The sequence below is a fragment of the Pholcus phalangioides genome, unplaced genomic scaffold (assembly GCF_987345545.1).
Source record: "Pholcus phalangioides strain wild (caught in Gottingen) unplaced genomic scaffold, Ppha-v1.0 ptg000017l_1, whole genome shotgun sequence".
NCBI classification, from domain to species: Eukaryota; Metazoa; Arthropoda; class Arachnida; order Araneae; family Pholcidae; genus Pholcus; species Pholcus phalangioides.
Genome location: NW_028301610.1, coordinates 21,476,667 through 21,502,323, shown reverse-complemented (window position 1 = coordinate 21,502,323; position 25,657 = coordinate 21,476,667). Strand labels below are relative to the sequence as shown.

General features: G+C 35.7%; 1 protein-coding gene across 3 annotated transcripts in view; it reads right to left on the bottom strand.

Annotated features, from left to right (window-relative positions):
• The window catches only part of LOC149072537 (uncharacterized), a 121,537-nt gene extending 97,426 nt beyond the window's left edge, over window positions 1-24,111 (bottom strand). For all 3 annotated transcript variants that reach the window (XM_089246104.1, XM_089246102.1, XM_089246103.1), the window contains exon 1: window positions 24,077-24,111. The gene's annotated coding sequence lies outside the window, so the exon portion shown is untranslated. The remainder of the gene's footprint in view (window positions 1-24,076) is intronic.
• Window positions 24,112-25,657: the final 1,546 nt, after the last annotated feature.

The following is a 25,657-nucleotide window of genomic DNA, read 5'->3' as shown; positions in this document are numbered from 1 at the left end:
ACTCTCTCGCAGATTTTTACACGTCGAAATCATTTTGAGGGAAAAGCTCGAATGGATAAATAAGCGCAAGTAAACGCAATATTTTTGAAACTATTCAATATGTTCGATTCCTCTCAATAGATTTCCTATTCTGCACTTTCCGGTTGCATCCATCCTCCGGGAAAGTTCGAAATCGCGTAAGAGATGGGAACCTGGGTGCAACTGGTACTAATCTGGTTCTTCGGGTTCAGGTCTTAACTGGAGCTGGTTTCTAAAATTTGGTTCCTTCTCTTCTTTGTAAAAAAAGGATATCTTTTCACTTTTTATCAACATTTTCCCAATTGACTTTCGTTTTGAACGAATCACTCAGCACGTTTGTCACTCCTGGTTCATCTTCCGACAAATGCTCCTTTCGGCCAACACCATACCTATTAGAGATAGACGTATCTCCAGTGTAGTGCTGTTTCGGCTCAGGAATTTGTTGACTGCTCGTTTTGAAAACCAGAGGTTCTCAAAGTGCACATCGCGGCTCCTACGGGAGTCAGGAGTCGCGGTGAGCTTGCGATATTCGTATGTGTAGTTCGTTGCTTCAAAGTGGTTCTTTGTTAGACTATTCTGGGGAGCCGTGGGTGAACGTTTACTATGGAAAGAAAGCAGCGTCCGAGGAAAGTTTGAGAACCACTGCTGCATACCTATATCTGTTGTTCTATCTGTTATTGGAATCGTCAGACACAGACTCCTCTTGCAAACAAGGTGTCATGAAATGCCACTAGCTTTATGTCATTTTTCTGCAGCGATCTTCACGATGCTTCAAAAAATATTATATTTTGCTCGTTATGACCCGACTTAGTCCCTTTTAATTTGACAGCCCAAAATATCGAAAGAAACGTCGACACTATATTAGAGATAAGTTTGTCTCCGACGAAGAACACCTTAAATTTTTGGGTTATTTATTGTCTGTGCCTTTTCTATGGGATTAGACCAGTGTTTCTCAACGTGTGTGCCGTGGCTCCTAGGGGGGATTGCTTATTTAGTGCTTTGAAGTGGTTCATTTTTAGACTATTTTGGAAAGCCGCTGATAAACGTTGTCACGGCAAGGATGCCACGGGTGGTGAAAGTTTGAGAACTACGTCCCTAAACCATCAGTGTGATCCACCCCTCCACAGGGGTCACGATCCACACTTTGGGAACCACTCTTAAAGTAACAGACGTGAAGAAAGAAAACTCTTTTCAGATAGTTCGCTGCTCCTTGGGGAGTCGCCAACCTTTGTCAGGGACATCGCGCCAAGCTGGAAGTATTGTTGTGTGTGTGTGCGCTTTGAATTGGTTCTTTTACGAATGCACAATATCTACTAAACCGTCTTAGCTGTCAACTCAAGAAAATTTAAATTTCCTGTTTGAAACTGTAATGTAATCTTCTTTTATCTTGCATACTCCGCTAAATGCCGATTTTTTTGTCTATCAGCTCCATCCCTGTTGCCACTTATTTCTTAATATTATATATATGTTACTGCCAAAGCCCTGAAATTGGTCAATCCACGACTGGGCCGAAACTTCATGAATTAGCCAATTTCGTTAAATATTGACCCGGTTAATGTCCGAATTTCGGATATCGTCCGGCCAGTTCGTGAAGTGGCCGGTGATCCCTGGCCAAAGTCCGATCACATGATCCGGGATCATCGTCAAGTTGGTGTATTTTTCCGTGATAATTATGTCCACGTTAGTTATAACTCATCAAACTGCAGTCACGATGCGGTAACAATTTTTTCCCTCCAAAATTTGACAGAAAAAACTGGAAAAAACTATATGCTTATATAATTATTTTAATTTTTTTTTCTCTCCAGTTTCACTTTTTTTTCCTCGTCACATGGAGCTAATCCAATACAGCTGCTATATATCGACGTGTCACGATGGAGATTTAAAAAAAAAATTATGTGGCTCCTACCGGGCCGTGTTACATCGGCACATCGAGCTTTGGCTAGGGATCCCCTGCCACTTCGCGAAATGACCAGACAAAATCCGAATCATTTCTGCGATTCAGACTTTGGCCATAACTCTTGACCAATTCCAGAAGTAGCCATCACGAATTGGCCGCACTTAGGGCTTTGGCAATAACATATCTAGGGCAAGGGAAACTCGAGTGACAACAGTTTGAGGACCACTGCACTAAAGTGACCCACAACACATTCCCAAACCACTCAAGTGACCCGCAGCAAATGTACAGGTAAGAAATACTAACCCCCCCCCTCCCTCTCCGGGCCTGGCAAATATAATTCAGCATACGTAGAAAAGAAAAATTCAAGTCTACATCCTACCCCAGGAAAGACCATTAACATATCTCGTGCAGCGATTTAGAGCCCTTGGGATGTATAATGAATATTTTATATTCTTTCATTGAATGAACACATTCACTGGTCACTTGAGTCACCCGGACACTGTTTCAGATCACTTAAGTGGCCCGAGACGCGTTTTCAAACGAACGAAGTGGCCCGCACTCTTCAAAAGGTTGAGCACCCTTGCTCTAAAACCACTTGAATAGCAACAGGAATGCATTTTACAGCCCTGCTTACAAGATTCATGCCCGAAGTGGTTATTAGGATCCCACACATAAAATGCATTGGTTGGGGGCTCAAACTACCGCAGCCCCCAGGTTCCGGCGCCTATGGTCGAAACTGAAACTTGAATCACAGGCGCTTTCAAAATAGGTTATACAGGTTGTACGTTACAGCCACGGTTCTCGAACTATGGGTCACTGACCCCAAACTTGGGTCGCAAAGGGCTTCTGAGATGGAACGTATTTTCATGCTTTTATTTACCAAATACATATTTTATTTGAAAATATGTAGGGAAATATCCGCGATACATGAAATAAGCACACGTACAGCGGTGGTTCTCACCTGGGGCTCCCCTTGTGGTGACTACTTTCACAATACAGCAGAACCAAATGCCCATAGAACCAGGGCTATAGGCCAGGATACAGGCTCATCCAGGCATAGTCTGAGAACCTTATGTCCATGGAGTGATGGCGTTGCAGCCAGCGGTGCAGTGGGTGTTTGAGCACCCACAGTATTTTGTATCACTGGTTTAAGTACCCCCAGAATTAATTCAGAAATCAAAACCTTCAACATAAAGACCAAGTCGAGTACCCGCAGGTCTGAAACACTTCTGACGCCTCTGATTTTCGAGAGTAGGCATAAGTGGGTAAATATGTAAGACTTATCTTTTCCAGCTAAGTATGAATCCTATAACATTTTTATCGTTGGGGGCCCCCATGATGATCAGACAGCCTTGCATAGAACTTCCACAAGATAAAAGCTTACTGAAGCCCAGGGTCGAAGATGAAGCCAGGGGTCTGACCTTATTTACAAAATTTTTATCTATAAATTTACAAAAAAAATTTCAATCTAATAATTAGAAAGTCCCCCCACCCTAGACATAGGAGTGGAGAATGGGAGGGGGCTAAGAGGGCTATACCAATACCTTCTAGAGCAGAAAGCCTGACCCCCAAGATTCGTGACGTCATTGAGATCCATCCTACGAAACCAATCTTCCCTGTAAGATCGTTTTCCAGCAGCACCACACACTAGCGCAGATGTGTTATATATTTGACCCACGTTGCTATATATTTTCTCTATGTTATAGAAAAAAGGCTGATTTTTAGTAAAGAATTGAGCACTCGAATAGACAAGTTTATACTTATAATTCATTATTTTCAAGTATCAATTATGGTCAGAGTTTTAATAAAAACTTGACAATATTTGAAAAATTTTACCCTTTGACCTCAAACTTCCCCAAAAGCATTAATTTTTCAAAACTTAATTTCTGTTGATTTAAAAAAAAAAATATCCATTGAATACCAAAAGAAAATTTTGAGACCACAATTCAACTATATAATATCCCTTATTTTTCATCACATATGCAATATATATTTTCAGTCATTTATAAAAAAAATAAATATGTAAAAGGAACTAACTTTTTATGAAATAAATATACGTTGCTTTGCCCCTTCCACTAGGAATTGGATATGGATGATTGTACGATTCTCATTCATACACAGATTCATGAATTCTATGCTAAGATGTGATTTAAGTAGTAAAAATATATTTCAAAAATATTGCTTTTTTAAAAAAACGTCACCAGCTTCCTTTTTGCATAAAATATTTTTACTATAATTTTCCTTTAAAAGTGCATTTTTATTCGAAGGTTCTTTAGAAATTACGTTAGAAAAAACTCCACAGAAAATTACCCCCCTCCCACATACTAAAACTTACCTCAAAGAAATATTATTAGTACTTGTCTATATTTCCAAAACCTGGCTTCTGAATAAGTATTTGTATATATTTTTAAGTTAAAACATGGAAAACCGAATTCATCAACACAGTATTTTGTAATTTCTAAAGAACCCAAAGTTGTTTATCATAACGCATTGCAAGTCTATTTCGAAAATGCACTTTCTGTACCAATCACTGACAAACGTAGATTAATTTTAAGAACTATATTATGAAGCAACATGTGATCTATGTTCAAGAAGGGCAAAACATGAACCTCACGAAATTTATAGGCAAGGCAAAATTCTCTCTCTCTATATATATTTGGAAAAAAAAAAAACACCACAATTTTTTAATACAGCCAGCTTTTCTGATATTTTTAATCAGATGCACTATCAGGGAAAAAATGGTCTGGCCCCGTATGTTGAAGGGCAAGGATGAACATAGAAATTTATATGGGGACTAATGGACAAATCCACTATTTTGTTATTAATGCAATTATCAGTTGCGATGGCTATAACAATAAAGCCAATAGCATCCAAACGTGGATCAATTTTAAGAATTACATTATGAAGCAACGAGCCATATATGTTCAAGACAGGCAAAATATGTATCTGACCAAATTTATAGACATAGGGCAAAATTCTATTTAATACTCTATGATTATACACTACTCCCACATTTATATCAACAATATAATAATTACTTTTGAATATTTTAAGTTGTTCTATGTGAAGAATTTATGTATAGTTGAAATATTGCCTTTTGGTGTTTCTAATAAAGTCAGAGAAATTTGTTAATTTATATGTGTGTGTGTGTGGAAAAATAAATAGGCATTTCTTTAATATAATAAAATCGAGCCCAGTTATAATGCCATGACCCGTCCCAAAGAATTTTGGCGTTATATCGGTTAATGGTTGGAATAGTGTTTCAGAGAGGCTTCATTACATAAATTCACAAGTTTATAATGAAACACTGTATCTTTGCCTTATTAGTGTTATTCTATAAATATTTCAACACACATTCAATTTTAAGAAGAAAAAATTCATGAAATTTTAAAAACTGTACATCATTACTTGAATATTTCTTGATAAAAAACTTAAGAGAGACATATTTTACACTTACCTTTGAAATTATTTTAGTTCTACATTGCATTATAATCCCTATGTTTTTTACATTATAATCCGAATATAGAAGATGTGTTCACTGAAAATTTCTGGTGGCAAGCAGAGTTAGCACTACAACAGGGGGTGCTACAATGGGGGTTCAACTGTACTTTCAAAATATGCAGGAATATTGAGGTCATTCACATTTTGGGATAAGAATGCACCTGTAGTGACATTGTATAAGCACAAAAGGCTCTCATTAGATATTTGGATGCGGCGAAACACTGTTCAGCTCACTGTATTTCAAATGCGTGCTACTTTATATTGTTAATTATATTTAATGAAAATGTTTCACAACATGCACTGTTTATGTCCCCCCACACACACATCTTGACTTGGTTGGAAGCAATATGGCACGAGGCAAGTCCCATGGAAGACATCATTCAAGACTGTTGTTTGGTTGGTAGTTACAATCAATGCAAGCTCCAGTTCTCGCTCTTCTTGGGTGTTCAGCAAATTCACATGATCCCATGATACTGTCCAAGTCATACACACCTATTGACATGAAATAAAAGTATCATTAGACTTTTGAACTTTTTCTAAATTTGTGAATGTATTTAGTTGAAATTCTAACATTAAAAAAATTTAGAATTCTCATTGCTTTGACCCAAGCAGGTCTTACCAATGGACCCAGTTTCAGGAGGAGGGGGGCATGAAATAAAATATTTCCTTTCACGTAATTATTTGAAGTTCCATCAAAGGCTCCAATGAGAAATATTACAGTGGGATCCACTAAAAATTTTATCATAGAAACCCAGCTCCAGGGAAGGGGGCATGAAATATATTTTCTGAATTTTTTTTTCTTCTAAATTCCCTCCAACTGTTTATTCGTTAAAAGTTTCTTACGTTGAAAGATAACATTAAAAAATGATTCAAATAGCACAGCACCAATATTATCAATTAACTTAATAAAGCCCTATCCCTATGTATAGCACTGAGTTTATGAAAATTGGGATTATGAGATTAACAATGTTCGTTATAATAATATTAAAGAATATTCATTAATGCATTTCATGTAATAGTAAAAAATGAACTCACCTGTGTGATTTTATATGCAGCTGCACAGATAGACCTGTACTTCCTTCACTGAAGCTCGCTGGTGGCCAGATTAGCTGTTGTTTTTTTCAACTATTCTTTTTAAATTACTTATGCAACAATATTGTTTATTACCTTGCCAAGAAAAGAATAAAATAAATTTTTAAAATAAAAATTTATCATTAAAAACTGTGCACACGTGCATGCAAACGGCTGTCAATATGGCGATCAGGGACAACGACAAACAGCTACCAATGGGGAAAAAACAGGCCGAAGCATGATGGCCACAGCATCAAAAAATCGCAGGCGAAGGCTTCTTGCTCTAGAAGGTGTTGGCTATACTCTAGGGGGGGGGGGAAGTTCGGCTAGAACAGGAGGAGAGAGGTGAAATCATATCTCCACCTTTGCACCCGGATAAAGGTGGATGGGCCTCCTGAATAAAACAAGGGGAGCCATAAGAAGAAAATATGGTTCAAAGGGGGCCATGGGCAAAAAAGATCAAGAAACACTGAGATATGCTGTTTTTCTTAAGATGACATGGGTCCATTGGATAGATAACAGATAATAATGGAAACCACAAGAGCAAATGCCCCTTCTGAACCAGAACCTGAGGACTGCCCAGGAGATCCTTGATGTATGAGTAGCCTAGCTGATAGCACATGGTAGTTACCATAAATTTTGTTCACCTAGTGTTGGGGGGGGGGGGTCTTAGTGCATTGCTCGGCCCAGGGGCTCAATAATGCTACAAAAATGATTGCTTTCATGGACTGGAATTAGTGCATCCCTAGAGTTCAGGGGTGGAGTTCATTTTTTTTATCATACATGCTTCCCACTCTCTAGGTCACTCTTTTGGTCATTCCCATGCTTGTGCTTAAGCCCTTAAGTAACTCTTTTCTACACTCATGTGCTTGCAAACTGTCTAGGTCACTCACTGACTTAGTCCATCACTGTCTCGGCAGAGGCGAATATCTTTAGGGTCATACAAATTTTGTTGCCCTTCTCCCATTCTATTAATTTTTTTGGCTATTGTCCTTCTGAACGCGCTGCCCGCTAAGGCCTCTGTTAATACACCATTGGTACTGACTAATTTTATATTGTGCTTATTGATTTTTTAACAAATACTCGCTTATATGAAGTTTCATTTTATAAACTTTTTTAAACTTTAAGAAAGTTTTAGTTAAAATCTTTACTAACAATATACATAAAAGTATGCATAAAAGGGAGATGTAAGCATACTTTTATTTCATACTAAAATTACAGAAAAGAAAACTTAAAAACTTAAAATTACAGAAACATTTGGGGTAATGTTGAAACAAAATCCTGTAGAGCACTGGTTCTCAAACTTTTGTCACTCCAGTTCCCTTGTCCTGATCGATCCGCGGCTTCCCAGAATATAGTTGAATAGATATTTTTACTTAACAGGCACACAAATTGAACATCCCTAGCTCACCAGGACACAAAAGGTTGGTGCTGCTGTAGAGTGGTGGCTCTGTACAGTGGTCTAGCCCCTTCTTATCACTCATGCGTGCTACAATCATTGGCGATCAAACTCAAAAATGGAGTTCATAGATGCAATAAAAAGCAAGATTCAAGTGTTGCAGAGAGATGTAGAATCTTTCTTTCAAAAACGTTATTGGTTGTTGATCTCATTCTCACTATTTTTAAGTTCGTACACAATTTCTCAATTTTTTATTTTAAATAAAAAAAAATTTCATTTTTGACAAAATTTTTCATTCTATTGCTTATATTAAGGAGAACATTTTATACTGAAGCTTAACTGTTAGTGCATCAAAAATAAAATTTCAAATGTGTAACAATTCAAAACATGAAAAAATTCAGAATAATATGCATGTTTCTGTGTAATACTCGTTGGTTTATAGTAGTTGACATTCTCAAAATTCAAATTTCACAAAAGGATTCAATCACTGCATATATTTTTGTGTGCACCTTTATAAAATGAAAACCAGTCTAAAACGGAAAATAATTAATCTCTTGACGTTCCGTTTTATATAGGTTTACCACAGAGAAAGGCCTGTGGAAAATTCTGGTTTCGGAGCCAGCCCAATCACAGGATTTGAGGTCCATGGCAACACAGGGTCTCAAAAATATTTGAGCCGTAGGAAATTGATCACTGTTCATGGAATAGCTACATGTTTCATCATGACTTCTTAACGAATTCTGTGGAATTTCAAGCGTGTTGGGACAGTACTGCTGATGGAAAAAATAAAAAAATGAATGTGTGTTTAATTCTGTTAACTGTTCGGGCATATAGCCGAAAAAAATACATGCCCAGTCAAAGTTTTTACATGCCCTGGGCAATAGATTTTTAAAGTCCGGATTTATAGTTGTGTGTTTTTTAAATATAATTAATAGATACTTCTTAAGAATAGAATAAAAAGATATAGAATAAAATTCTTTAATTGAAATGGCAGACACAAAAGAAATTAGGTACTTTTTTCTGGAACTAACGAAGCATAGGTAGAGATAGACATGAAAGGCGGAGGGGTAACGATAATGAAAGATGGGGGCATGATGATAATTCCAATTCATATACAGGGAGCATAGCAAACGATGGGGGTATGGCATTTTACTGGCGAACCGTTCAATGCCGTCTTAACGCATGGGTTCACCCGGGCATGGTCCGGGGATCTCAAGAGAAGAGGGGCCTCAGAAAAATGCAAAGTAGTTGCATTTTTCGAGAATTTGCCAGGTAGAGTCTCAGAAAAATCACTTAGCCCAGGAGCCCATGATGATCTTAAGACGGCCCTGGTACCGTTGCTCCTAGAGGTATATCTCCAATTAGAAAAAGTTTCCAAATAACATATAGTACTCAGATATGTCATTCATGTTGCAAGGGGTTGTATAGCTATTAACCCTAGAATACTAACTCTACGTCTCAGAGATGTAGGGTAAAGGCAGTTAAGATGCAGTTTTTATCAGCTTATTTTTTTTTAGTTTCTAGGGTTAAAATAAAAGAAATTAACTTTTTACACCGTCCCTGTGTGCCCCAAAACCCAACTAGAAAGTTGTTGCCTTGTCTCTCCTGATGCCAACAAAAAAAAATTACATGCTTTAAGTGCAATATTCACTGAGATATTAGAGTATGAGATATTGAAATAGACAAAGCAATCAGTTGGCGACAAAAAATAATTGCCAAATTTGGCACAACCCTGCTTGCAAAATCTTAGCTGGGAAGGTCAAACAAAAGACAAGGGAAAAAGTGAAAGCTCTGCTTCACAGTTAAGGCATCGGTGGGATTCGAACCCACGATCTCCCTATAAAAGGGCGCTTTAACCAACTCAGCCACAATACCAACAATTTATGAAGCAGAACAGAAACCTGGTGAGAGCAAGGAAACAAGTACGAGGTCAGAAAAAGCAATGTAAAATTTTGCAAAGTGAGATTAAACAGAAAATAAAGGAAAGATTGAAAAATAAATTAGATGAAGACAAAATAACAAATATGGCCTGAAGCCGACAGTCCCATTAATTTAACTCCCATTAGCATGTAAACTCAAGTTCAGATGCACTGGCAGGAGCTTGTTGACATTATGAAACAGTAGGCTGCTGCTTTCAAGTCTCATTTGACTTTATTTAACCTTTAACGATCAATGTTCCCGATTATGAACAGCAGTTTTAGGGCCCGTTTACACACATTAAGTGATTTAGTAGTTAATTAAATTTAATTTGGCAAGTTTCCAAAATTTATCCACACGTTAAGTGGATTTAGTAAACGTTGATTAGATGATTTTCATAGAAGGGCACTGGTGCATGCACCTAGGTCTACTTAACCAAAAGATATAATAAAGTTTTTCCCTAAATCACTTACCGCATATACTCGTGTACAAGATAAGCTTTTTTTGTTGACAAAATTTTTAATTTGTTAATTTGGAGAGGAGGGATCTGCTTATGGGTGGAGATACGGGGGTGGGGGACATTGCCCCCCCCCCCCAGCATCAAAGGTGGAGTCGATGATCTAATGTATATATGAGCTGACATCATCATCGTGCTCCCCCAGACTTCCAAGTCAATCTCCACCTATGGATCCAGTTGTGTACACTGGTCAGTTTTTATAAAGAAAATATCGACCCTCCTCCTCCCCACTTCATCAAACAAATCATAAAGCCATATATCACTTCGCATGGCTAGCTTAAAGATCTGCGACATCATTACACTACTTTAGATGGTATTACTAATCAGTAGAGTGATTTTTGTATCTATATTCAAATACTGCACTGCAGAACCAATGATGTTAAAACCAAAGCAAAAGAATCGAAAACGTTGTTGGCTTTGATTCCCCGGGGGTGGACTTTACAGTCACTACACGTGAGCGTCAACTAGCCTTTCAAAGATTATTCAAGGAATTTATGAACCGAATGAATGATTTCGAAGGTAAAGAAAGAACAAAAAGCAGTACCTTAACGAATCCTGACATCGGCCTAGTGTGCCAGTGGGTACATGAGGTGTGGAATTGTTTCCACCAAAATAATCATCAAATCCCTTAAAAAGTGTTGTATCAGCAACAAGATGGACAGAACTGAATATGGCACCCTCCTCTTCAAAAGTGACGACAGCGATGATAGCACAGTCGAAGATGAAGACATAGATGCCACGTTTTATGATGACTCAGCTTCTTCGATGTAAAGCTTGAAAAATCAAAAGGAGAAATGGATTAGAAAGTTTGAATCATTTTTCATTGTAACTTTTAATTAAGCATGAAAATATACGTCGTTTCTTTCCCTCTAAAATGCGCTGATTTTGGGGGTCTACTCATACATGGGTTTTCAATTTATTGCAGTTTTGGTGGTTCTGAAGTGAAGGGACTGGCTTATACACAAGTATATATATTAATCACTCGCCAACTAAACAGAGTGTAAATTGTCCTTATCTGCATATGCCTACATTTTAAAGTACTTGACAACTTAAAATTTAATTAACTACTAAATCCCTTAACATGTGTAAACAGGCCTTTATTAATTAGAAGAAAAAAAAATTCTTACATCAAAGCGATTTTTTTCCCCTGAACGTGTGATTCCAAACTTAGTTTACAAAACAAATTTAATTGATTTCAGCAAACTCGTGCCATAAATTTAAATTGTTTAAATTGCCTGTTTTTAAAGAATAAAATTTAATTTTTTCATTTCAGTTTCAATGTTGTTTATATGGACATGGTCAAATCTAGAAAAAATGAATTCTTTTTCCTCGTGAATTTATGGTTTCTAAACTGATTTCCAATGTGGAACCTATTCAAGAATGAGTTTTTCTATTGAGGCTTGTGTGTGGAATTTTCAGTACTCCCATTTTTTAATACCAATTCAAATTTATACTTTTCAAACAATTTCTTTCTTTCCTTTTTTAATTTTCTTTGGGAGAGGTTTGACCAAGTGTTTTTAATGTTTTACGTTCCATGGACAGTTTCAGTGAGTAAGATGAAGTCCATGGACACCTTGTGTTAATGAAATGAAGGCCATGGACCTTTATAAAATATTCTGTATATAGCAATATAAAAACTAGTTTTTTCTTCCAAGCTCACGGCTCCTCAAGATGTCTCCTGGTCAAGAGAATCACTGCTTTTGACCAAATAAATGACCATTTCGACTTGTTCAACATGAGAGTACTTTTTGAATAACAATTACAAGTAACAGGGAAAAAGTTGGGTGCAAAGCTCCAGAGTGGCAAAATTTAGGAATGCAAAGCCCCTGATTGGCAAAGGATGCAAAGCAAAAAAAAAGTTTTTACATTAAAAAAAACAACTTTGTTATGAAACTATGAAGTTTTTTCGGGAAGGAGGTCCAGTGTCCCCTTAATGCATGGGGCCTCAAGTGCAAAGGAGCCTCATAAAAATGAGACATGGTTCAAATTTTTGAGAGTAAGCATATTAATTGGTAGGCAGTCATTTCTAGTCAGGGGAAGGGGCCTCAGAAAAATCACTTTGCCCAGAATCCTCTCAAGACGGCCCTGGAAGAATCCTCTCCTGACAAAAGTTCTTATTACAGCCCTGACGGGGGACATAAGGATTTCAGAGGACAGGTTGGGACTGGTACTATTATCATTTTTTTCACACTATAAATCAACTACAGAGGGGCCAGCAAAGCCAAGGGGTCCTGCTCCAGGATGGGGGTGGCCATGATCAAAATGGCCTAAAAAGGTTGGGAAACACTGATCTAAACAGAAGGATCAGATGGGGAAATAAAAGGAAAAAAATTGAGAAAATCGATTCAAATCTTAATTCAGCCGCTGGAAGTTTAGGTATTTCACCACATAAACTAAAAGAAATTAAATTTTATGGGAATAACTTAAATTAGATAAATAAATAGATTATATAAAAGCCTCACAGGGTAGGCCTAAAATATTTTCAAACACAAATTCTGATTCCGTACCAGAAACTTCATAAGAATTGATGCGCGACATGAAAAATATTTTGCGAATAGAAATTGAACAATCTAAAGAACAATCAAATTGAAAAACGTTGTATTATAAAATTAAAAAAAATTTACACACTTATCTCATCCGCACTTACCGGCGAAAAATGAAAACATATCCCAAGATCCTTCACGACCACGTGAAGTGTCCCGTCATGAAGGATTATGGGAAACCACGTGAAGGATTATGGGATATGTTTACTATTTTTGTTCGGAGTCGCACGAAATCACGGAATTTAGTTCAGTAGAACCCACAGGCGCAATCTAGTATCCGGCCCATGGGCTCCCCCCAATATTTGTGAGCCCTCCAAATACTTTTAATAACTTTACGGGCTATGGTAGAACCTTGATTATCCTGGAAATGGATTAACCGGGAAACAAAAATTTCAACCTCACGGAAGATGAAGGAAAACTAACCATATCGGTAATATACTTTCTTAATTAGAAGGTTATTATTGAAGGCATGAGCGGAGATACAGGGGTTGGGAGCATCGCCCCCCCCCAGCAAAAATGACCTTGCCCCTCAGACTTCCAAGTCTATCTCCACCTATGATTGAAGGAATTGCCAGTAATGGGTTATTCAAACTTGTTTTATACAGGGTGAACCAAAAAGTCACGCAACCCATTCTAAAATATTTTTTTGCAAATTCTATCGAATGAAACAACATTTGTGGATACAAAAACAAAGTGCATGCGATGCTTGGGGAGGTGCATATCAAACAAATATACAAAAATTAGATAAGATAATTTATATAACAAGATCCCAAATAACAAACACCACCAAAAGAATGTCATAAGCTAACTATGTCTATAGACTAATAAAATTTTCATTCTCAAACAATAATTGGTTAGAAACAAAACAAAATAGAACCTCATCTAGATTTAATAATTTATATGAAGTGCTGAAAACAAATAAAACATTCCAAAAGAGTTATAGATACACCGCTCCAAAAATAATTAATCTATATCATGCTATCAATCATACAAACAATGACATAAGGTCCAATAACAATATATTCACATTTTCTATGAATACCAGTCTAGAATTTATATTACAACAACAATGCAACTACGTAGTATAACAATCCATCTGTATATAAAATTTCTTTGTTTCATAAATACAAAAATAAAAAAAATATACTTCATATTGAAAAATTATCAACCAAACCATGATAGGCTGTTGCTAAAAAAAAATTATCAACAGAGAAACCCTTATAGACACCTACTGGAAGGACATTCATGTCCCTTGAGGTCAAAAGTATATGTTGTATATATATATATATATATATGTTTGTGTGTGTGTGTGTAGATTGTAAAAAAAAAAATGTGAGCCATTTGCGTGAATGCAAACGTGTATTCTTTTTGCTAAGTTTCTGGCCACTCTTTTCAAAGGTTCATTTACTTTCATTGTCTACTAGTAGGAAAAGCCTCTGAGGATTGAAAATGTGAAATTTAATGCATGTAATAAATCTAAAACAAATATATAGTCGATCCCGCTTATAACATTCCCATTTAGAATGTTTTTCCACCTATTAATTTATGCTTACTTAGTATGACTTATTTTCGTCTCTCGTCCCAACTCTAAATAATTCTTATTAAGATTTCCTGTTTAAAGTGTTTTCCTGCTTACATTTTCTTTAAAAACGTTATAAGCAGAATCCACTGTAATTAACTTAGAGGCACACATCCATTTACTAATAGATTGATTTATTAATTCACTTCTGATTGATTTTCCATTTCTTTAAAAAATCTTAGCTCTTGCAATAATATCTTCTGATTAAATTTAAAGCTAATGAAATTCTCTCTGACACTTATCTTCCGATTCCCTATTCATATAAATCCTTGAAAAGCGATTTCTTGGTAAAATGACTATTTTCCTTCCCTGATGGTCCACCACTCTGATCTGTCACCATTTAACTTACATATTTTCACCCCGAATATGGGAGATATGTCAGATTTGTGTAGGTGAAACTCGAGTGTGATTGTGTGTGTGCGATCAGCATTCAGCGTGTTTTACGTTCAGTAGGTGGTGCCATCTATCTAGGGCTGCAACTAGATACTTTCTCAAATGGGGCAAGCCAGCACCTCCTAGAGATAGAAGGCCTCTCCACTGTTTGCCATAAATGTCATCTGACTACCTATAAGTTTGCCATATTTTGAAACACAGCATACTATTTCGTTTCTTCTTATTTTGGCGTAGAATCTTCTTGATTGGCTCACAAATACCACATAGTGATTGTATGTGGGGCATAGATATTGCCAATTCTGAGCCCGATCATTTCTTTTCCTCACAATGATGATACTGACAAACCAGTATGGATGATACTAGCATGAGCAGGGATTTTTTTAAACTGAATATTCTGAGGGACAATGGACTACCTACTGACGTCACAAGCAGACTGCGAAGGCCTTCTATCTCTAGGTGGTGCTGGGCAAGCACACACATTTTGGCACCCTGTGTAATGTAGAAGAAACAGTTATATATACCAGTATCATGTTATCAGTAGTTATATATATACCATATATTACACCAGTATCATATTATCAGTAGTTATATATATACCATATATTACACCAGTATCGATTGGTGAGGGACAATTATAGTGCCACAGGGAATTTTTCTCTAATAGGATTGTTAATAAATGGAATAGCTTACCCGCGGGGTAGTAAATTTGAATACAATTGACACATTTAAAAAGAAATACGATAAACATGTTGGGGTAAATCGAGAAGTTATCCAACCATAAGTATTCTTTATGGGCATTGTATATAATATTCTATCATATATATATATATTGTTTGTAATTGTGTATTTTTTATCGAGTTGCTGTATTTTTGAAATATTATTACATCCATCTTTTTATCAGCCACCTCATTGGGCATTTTGCCTGTTGTGGCGTTGATTTTGTATTTGTATTTTCTCAGGGTAAGTGCACCACACACACACTGATTTTGGTCGAATACAGGGCCAGATCCTAAAAGTATATATTACTCGATATCAAATCTATAAAGGGAAAAAAAGTATTAAATGAAATTTTATATTTTAGAAATACTCTAAGGAAGAATTATGATTTAAATATTTTTCAAGCATGGACATAGAAAAAAAAAAGGGAGGAGAGACTTTCAACTTGCAAGTCACTGATATCTCTTGAATCATTTTTGTTTATTTCTGAGACATCTTTGAAAGCTTTGGAATTTTTCTTTTAAATTTACCAAAAACACAGACCTTAAATTTTTAGACTTTCTTTTCAAAATATTTTAAAATCATTTAAAGATATTTTCTATCGACTGCTTGTTAGGATTTCACAAAAGAGCTTCAAACTCAACCACTGAATTTTGGGATGGTTGATATTAAATTATTTTTGGTGAACTATAATCATTGGGTGCTGTTCTTTCAGATGCATTTTCGAGTTGCAGTCTGTTAGCATTTCTTTTACTTCTACAGTGGATCGAACTAAAGTGTCTTCATACCTATATTCTAGGAGTTCTAGATCGAACCACAAAAAGGTGGCTCTAGCTCTGTGTCCTATGCAGAAGCAAAAAAAATAATGTTTTTATGCAAAATTTCAAACAATGAGTGTACTAGACAATGATTCACAGAAAAACCTATGGTTTTTTTTAACGTGATCTTCACACACTCTCAAGAGATCCGTAAGATCTGTCTAGGAAATTTGTTAGTGTTAGTAGACGTCGAAGAGCCAAGATTCGAACCCAGACTTACACAATCAGAGGCTAGCTCCTTAACCACTGAACTGCCAGGCGACAATTTTTGACGGATTTCATCTGAGAACACAGCAAGTTTTTGGGGTTATTTTACTGGAGTGACTTACACGACAAAGAGGTACCGAAACTGTCTTGCACGGGTAATAATAATTAACTATAAGATTGAAACCATGCAGTCGGTCCGCTAATGACTCAGATTTGAGCATTTTTAAATTCACATCCTTAGTCTGTAGAACTTGGCTTACTCATAAATTTGTCATTTTTGTATTGATTTAACAATTATCATATTAGTTGGGAATGATAATTTGTTTTATTATTGCGTGGGTCTCCCCCAGATACAAACCGAGGACCTTGTGACAAGTAGTTTTGTTTACAATTTGCAAGAGTTAGTATGCAAATTGGTAAGCAAGAATTTTTAGCTGGTAGAAAGGGCCCTCAGAAAAATCAATTTGTCAAAGGGCCCCCCATGATGAGGTTAAAATGGCTCAAGCTAACTATAGAAATTGCACGAAATCTCATTCTAAAAACTAAGCATTAACGTGATCTCTAGTTTGCAATATCATACATTTTTCTGTATTTATGCCATTTCTTTTAATGAAAGAATGGCATAAATATAGTTGAAGATATTCATTAAAAAATATCTTCAACTATACAATCGAAAATGCTTGGATTTTCTGCCGGATGTTGGAAAAAAAATTTACAAAAAAAAAAAAACATTTTAGATACTTTTTTTGGTGCCTTTTTTCTCTTGATGTCCTAAGCACCTGCTTATTTTGCTTAGTGGTTAATCCGGCCCTGGTCGAATACAGAGGCTTTTCATGATAGATGTTCAGATTTTCAGTGCACCAAATTCTGCTGCTTCGGCTGTTTACAGAACCTGTATGACGGAACCAGACTTCATCTGTAAAGAACACAGAATCAAGATTATCCATACCATTTTTGTCCATGAAGAATCTGAGCCATCAACAATAACTCAAAAATTTGATCTGACCAGGAGCTTTCAAATCCTGAACAACCACAAGAGACAAGGTTTTAAACTCCTTTCTTCAGGGCTCTGAGCAGTCCCATATGACATATTCATCTGTGACACCAACTTCCTTACACTTTTTGAACGTGACTTTGCCATTTAGTTTTTTTTTTCATGCATTCCATGCTGGCTCAGTAGAGACAAATGCTCACTTAGCCTATGGTCTTCAACATTTCTAGTTTCTCGAAAACGGGACACCAATCGGAAAATTGTTGTCTTATTGGGCACAAAACATTTGGGAGTTTATTTTTGAACACTTCAATAACGGCTTCTAACAAATGAGTTGAAAAATATTGTTCAATCATAAAAATTTGCTTCTGACAAAAAAACCATCTTGATCATACAACAAACAAAGCTACTGAGAGTATTAGTGCACACATAGAAAATTAAAAAAAAATATTTTAGATCGTGAACAGTATAGTGCTGCCCTCTATGAAAAAACTATGTCTACAATCAGTAGAATTTGAGAAATCAGTAGAATTAATTTTGTAACGGGTTGCATGACTTTTGGATCAACCTGTATAAAGTGGCTTTTAATTGACAAAAAAATATATCATCTGTAATCAAAACATTTGTGAAGAAAATTGTTGTCCCACTTATAGTCAGGATTTGAAGTGACTTAAGGTATAATTTAGGTATTTACCAGTGGCGGCTCACATATAGGCACTGTGGAACTGCAGCACCTCCTATTTCCACTTGATATTATTGATAACATTTAATATGAGTTCTTTATACTTGTACAATATATAATCCTTAAGCTTAGTGTCAGTAGCCATCCCCAGTTTATGAAAAAGATACAAAAATCTTTGTATGGAACTGTACACTTCACACTGCCAGCAGCATGGTGTTTGACTGTTGTGCACACATAGAAAGCTCCACACGAGGCTGCAGCACCATCGCTCCTGCAATGCCAACCCTGGCGCGCTCTGGTGGAAAGTAGTTTTTTTACTCCGCGTGTGTTGTGTGTTTCTTTTTACCCAATTTTAAAACAAAGGCTAAAATTTTTCTGGAGCAGCACCTCCACTAATTTTAGCTACGAGCCACCACTTGTATTTACGACCCCCATAGAAAGTTTAAAAAATATTTGATTTATTACCAGGTGCTGTGTAATCTAGGACAGTGTTTCTCAACCTATGGCCCCTTTGCGGCCCTGAGATATTACAAGGGGCCGCAGGTGAAACCATGACAAGCTGCTGGGGAAAGGGTCATAAACCGCAATGAAAAATTCAGACATGAAGCAAAGAAATGAAACTAAGTGAAATATGTTAGGAAGAAAATGTGACTACTTTCACAAATGAAGCAAAACAGCCCAATTGAGCTAGGGTCGTCTTAACACATGTGCCCACAGCCTGGGGCTTTGATCCCATAGGGGAGGGGCCCACGATGAGATTTGATACTGTAAAATGATGCAACTTTGTGCCACTTTTTAAAGAGTATCTACTTCAATTTACTTATTTGCTGAATGTTTTATTCATTATACCTACATCCCTCACCTATTGAATGATGTGTCGGAAAAAAAAACCCTTTATGTTTGATAAGGAAGGACGAATTTTTTTCATGTGGCACAATCTTGTACCCCTGCGGGTTACAACTTTGGGCCACCCTCTTTTTCTGCCTTTAAAATGCATTATAAACTCATATTGTCAGCATTGATGGAGGAATGGGGTTTCTAGTTTGCTGACTTATGATGACAAGGGGGAGGGGGGATTGGAAGATGCTTACATCATCAACCACCCTTTATAAAAATATGAAATATTCTTAATGACACCTTTACTGGGTGTGCCAGAAACAAGAACAACTTTTTTCCAGTTTGCCGGCAACTGAACTATTGATATGTCTTCTATAGAGCCATTTAAGTGATCTCTAAATGTTTCGCAGATCCTTCGAGTGATCCAGAAATGTGTCTGGACTGTTTAAGTGTTCTAAAAATATGTTACGGGCCACTTGAGTGCTCTGGAACTCTGCCACAAATCACTTAAGTAATCTGGCTTTATCACACATGATAAAAGGTTATTATTACCCAATAATTAAAAGATTTAATTAAAGCTTAAAGCTTCAAGTGACTCTTAGTGTTTATACTCTGAGAGTGAAATATATAGCAGATATATTTTTCCACAGCCTGTGTGTGTGTTCCTCATAAATTAGGGACCTTGACAAATGAAGTTTTGAGGCACCTTAAATATAGTCTTCTTTCACACAGACATATGCAGGAGAAGGGGGCATGTGGGTTGTGCCTAATAGATATGGAACAAATATTCGGCTATTATTCTGTATTCAGCCAAATAATGCCTAGGTATTCGATCGAATATCGGTGTAAATCTAAGTAAATCAGACTCATTTTAAAAAATTATATTACTTGAAATTTTTTCCCATAAATTAAAAATTTACGGATTATATTTTATTTTGTTTGGTGTCTATCCCTTTCTTTGAAAGATTATGTCAGGGTGAATTTCTAGGATAAGGAAAACATGAAACTGAAAATAGAATCCTACTGCAATAAACCGGAAGTGAGCATGAATTACTCAAGTTCACTAACTGAAGGATATACCTAGACAAGATGCCTATTGAGCTAAGAACATCTAAAGAGGAAAAATAAGAAATTAGGTCAGATTTTATGTGCATTACTAGTCGAGAGTAAATAATGGTCGAGACATTTTCTTAATTAAATGTAAAATTGTAACAAGTGTTGAAAAAAATTGATTGTGATTATTAAAATATAATACAGTATATCATTGTTAAAATTGATTGTCCTTATCATGGCAATAAAAATCTTTATACAATTTATATTAAAATGTAATTGAAAGTTTAATATTAGTTTAAAATTACCAGTAATTTTATTTGATTACAACCCCAATTTTACTTATAGTTGTGATGAATTTTCAGAAAATTTATATTATTCTGCCGCTAAATATTTACTATTCATACCATTCCCTAAAACGCAAAAGGCAGCAAATATTAGGACCCTGAGCACGTGCACCATTTGCCCATGTCAGAAACAGGCCCTGATCTTTTCCATGTAACATGCAATAAAGGGAAAAAGGATATTGAATGTGGGTAAAATGGTTTACCCATTTCTAATGCTATTTTTTCCCCCAAACTCTGCTTTATTTTTTGAATTCAAATATCTCAGCGAATATTAGTTAGAAACATGGATTTTTTTTGTATCAGGAAAGTCAGAGCAACAACTTTGTAATTCGGTTCTTGAGCATAGGGTATCCATATAAAAAAGCTAATATTTTCATCTTAATATTTATACAACACCTTGCAACATGACTGACATATCTGAGTACTACACATTATTTGGATACTTCCAACTGGAAATATGCCTCCAGGATCAACATTGATTTGTCAGTAAAATACCATATGCTTTGTTACTTACGCACCCTGTATATAATTTTTTTTATCATCATATAAACACTTACTCGACGTAAACAAATGAGCAAAGTAACAGCAGATGGCAAGATAAACATAGAATGAGAATTAATAAAACTATTCTATGTATTTCCTTCACCTGCTAGTGTAGTCGCTGTTGTGAAAATCATGTGCTGCAGCGACATACAAACCTGAGTGCCAACTTGTGACCAATGTATTTACTACTCATGAATAAATTAATTAGATACACTTGTATACAGTATCATCAAAAGCATTTCGCATGCACATATATGATCGTGCTACGTATGAATATACATGATGATCAACTTCCAAGTCAGCACTGAAAGGTCAATTCATTCAGCATTTTAACCGATAAATTAATGAATATTGTAAGTTTTGTGTGTGTGTCATAAAAATGACAGAGTTAAAAATGAAGGTTCAACTTACTTGAGGAATTCATGGATTAAATCCATCAGCACAATTCATGAGCACTGAGTTCTACGTCATAAAAATGAAGAAATTACATTTCTGTTGACAACTCCCTCACTTCAGCAAAGTCAAAAACCTAAAAATATTTTAAATAGTTGCAAATAATATTTCAATGTATCCATAGTGATGGAACACTACTAACAACCATATGCACTTCACACACATTCCTCTCATATTTTCTTTCTGTGTAGTTTCTAGAAATTGCTCATTTGTTGCTCAGTTCGAAAAATTTTACAAAAAATTACTCACTTGTGTGTTTCAATAACTTTTTTTCAATGTTCATTCAACAATTGATTATGTGTCAAAGATTCTCTCACATCTTTGGGTAGGGTGAATGATTTCTGAAACCTTTTGAGCAGGAGATGTTTGGGAAAGCTAGACCAAACTCACTTTAAATGAGAAAGAGCAAGTTTTTGCTTATTTTAGACAATTGCACTGCTCATTTAGAGATAAAAGATCTTCAGACAATCAAAATATGATTTCTCTGCCTAATTAAAGATACCTATTCACAATAATTATAAACAGGTACATACATAAACAGTTTTTAAAAATCATTGAAGGCGAGATAAAATGGAAACCTTGCTAACTTGACACCTGCTTAAATGGGCAATTTTCTCGATCCTATAAGAGTGTTGAGTTATCAAGGCACTACTGAACCACATATACACATTCCTGTAAGGAATTTAACATGATTCGCATGTGTTGGAAAATGGATGAATAGTTTCCTTCCTTAACACAAAACTAACATTCCTAAATTGGAATACATTGGCCATGTTCAGAAGATGGTTGGTGCACGTTTGAGTTAACTGAAGAAAACCATGAAAGGACTGAGTGGTAAAGGTAAATTAACCGATAAACTTATTGATAAACTACAAAATTACTATGGTATTGCTATTTGTAGCAATGTGGGAAATTTAAAAAATATGCAGTTACAGCATCTGTGGTGGTCGAGTGGTCATAGTGACAAACTCGTATCATGAGCAACCGGGTTCGAACCCCATCATTGTCACAGTGGTGGTCGGCTGAAGTTGGTTTCTTGTGGCTCCTAACTTTGAGGTGCAAATGTGAGCCAATCTTCCCATTAAAAAAGTCTCGCCACAGAGAGCAAACAGGCCTACAACAATACAATTACTTAATCATTACACTTCAATCATAGTTAGAAAAACTAGGGGCAGATAGCAGCGCTAAGCATAAACACAGAAACAAACTCCACATCAGGTTTCACTACACGTACATTCCAACATGTACCAGTTCTTTATAATACCCGCAAAGGAATATGGACGAGGTACATGTGCGGTTTATTAGTAGTCTACAGTTACAGCTGTATTTTTTCATTGTTGCTCCGGTGATAAAGAGCATGAGTGGACAATGTCCAAGAGGACCTGACAGTTGGTGTAAGCATCAGAAAGCTGCATATGAATGACATAAAATTACTGATAAATCTTCTGCTGGCCTCTCTAATGACATCATAAAAATGCAATAAAGCCAACATATACGAGTCCTTGTGCACAATCTCTGTTTCGAAGTGCTTGCATGGTACGCTGCAGAACAACAGTGTAATTTGGACAATTTTGCCTCTAGGGACACTTTTATCGAACTGCAAACAATGCTTTTGGGGACTATTGCAGTTCTGCGTTTTAATTCTGGCTATGTAGGCATATTGTCTGTACTTGAAACCTAGGAATTCTAGTTGATGAACTAGTGTCTATTTACTCTGGGTTGGGCGATGCGTGTGTGACATGTTCGAGATATCATGCAACACTGGCAAAAATGACCAGAAGAAAAAAAAAAAGGGCAAGAAAGTCAAAATTAGAGATATTTAAAGCAAAGGAAGTTCTGTCATACAAATGTGGAGAATTATGAATGTTAGGAGTGTATGTGAAACATTTTTGTTAATGCATTTACTGATTTACATCATTCTTGTCTGCTGCAAAACTGATGCCTACAAAACTTTACAAGATATAAATTTTTTACGGGGGTTCTGTACAGCTATGAGTATGCAATGAACTAGGATCTAAACAATATCTCTGAAACTTTTTGATTTACATGATATTTTGAATTTAAAATATTGAGTTTTTTAAATAAAGTTTTTTTCACGTAAACCATATCTTAAAATTTTAAAATTTTTTTGTATTTCAAAACTTTTAGTTCATTGAACAGAAAAATATTGTAGCAACGTACTGTGTCATAACAAGTTGATATAAGTAGTAGTATTTCACAAACAATGTTTTGCATAAATACTGAAATTATGCTAATTTTAGACGTATAATTACTCTAGGCAATATACATTTTTTTCCCCAAATATTAATGAAAAACATTTTCTCATGTTCACATATGTTAAAAAACATGTCTTTTAGTTTTATTCCACATTCAAATTAAAAACAGAAGCATTTCATCCAAAATGACGTTTTTGAAAAAGTACCTCACACGTAGTCAGTCGCCTTAATGCATGCTTCTCAATAAAATACACATTATTTCAAGAACTAAATTACACTTAACTTTAAAATGCTATTTCCTATGTGAGTTCAATGTTACAAAATTATAAATGGTCAGATACAGGAAAATTACAAACAAAATGTAGAAAAATTAGACTTACCTTTAAAGAAATTTGCAAAAATCATACAAGATCTGCTTGTCATTTCCTTTAGAATACACCAGACTCTTCATGCTCTGTAGTACAAAATATTATCATTAATACCACTCAAACTGAAGTTTCACTCATAAAAATTAATTCTGTGGTGTTTTTGGTCAGAACATGATATCTCCAAAAAATGTTTTTTTGATCTAAAAGAAAGTCTTGCTAATTATAACTAATTAGAAGTGAGATAAATGCGCAAACATGTGCGTACAGCTAAACATCTTGATGTATAATATTTTTATTTGTATTTGTGTGTATGATTTATTTTTGATTTTTAAATCGCAATGAAAATGCTCATATCTCAAAAATGTGATTTTTGAGTTATGTTCTGACCAAACACCACAGAATTACTCACGCAATACATTAATAAAGTGCTCAATAAGCTATGTTATATATGCAACCATTAAAAAAATTCAAAATCATGATACATATAGAACCTGCAGCAATTAAGGAAAGTATGCGAATTAAATATAGAATTTGACTCATTTTGCATTGAATTAAAAAATAAATTTTTAACAAAATATGCAGTGGGGTCTGACTAGGTGGCATGTAGTTTTTTTAGGATGCATTATATTTTTATGCAGGTATTTTTAAGCACTTTTGCACATAGCAAGTGTATGTATCACATTTGCATGTCAACTTTTACCCCCAAAATATACGATTGGCATTTTCATAATAGGGTTCAGAGAGCCTTGAACTGTTTCACGTCATTAAGACGGCCCGAAAATGAGCATTAATAAGACAAATATAAGATGCGCCATTATCGGTAGGCCAAACATAATATATCACTATAATACATGCTGTTCCTATTTATGAAGGGAATTTATTATTTACGAATATATCTTACACACACATAGATCGTCATGTGATCAGCACATATTTTATGACGAGGTCAGTCAGTAGGATTTCCCAAAAATTTTGACTAATTTAATGTATATTAACATGCAAAGTGAGTGATATGTCATGACGAAAAATATTACGAAAAATAAAACATATTAATAAAAATAAAACACACGTTAACTTACCTTCCACTCAACAGCATGTCTTGTCATCTCAGCTGCAGCTCCTCACATACCCACCTTACTGTATTTTTTGTTAACCTAAATTCCTTGCATCATCTTAAATGCATATATCAAGAATTAATAGCATTGAAAAACACTAAAACAATTGTTTGAATGTGAATATATCTTCCATTAGAGCACGCATCGCCGCCGCCATTACAAGAAATGTAGTTGCCCTCAAGCTTAAGGAGAGCATCTCCTCACTCCTTCACTAGCGCCATCTTTGCCCTTGAGTAAGGGGCTGTTCAAGTATTACGTCATCATCGATGGGGGGGGGGGGGGGTTTGATAATGCTCACGTCATCAACCACCCTTTATGAAAATATGAAATATTTTTAATGGCATCTTACTCTGCGTGCCAAAAATGAGAAAAAACTTTTGACAGTTTGTGGGCACTTGAAGTAACATCCCCCCTATTGATAAGTGCCCTACACAAAGCCACTTTAGTGATCTCTAAATTTTTCGCGGATCCAAGTGCT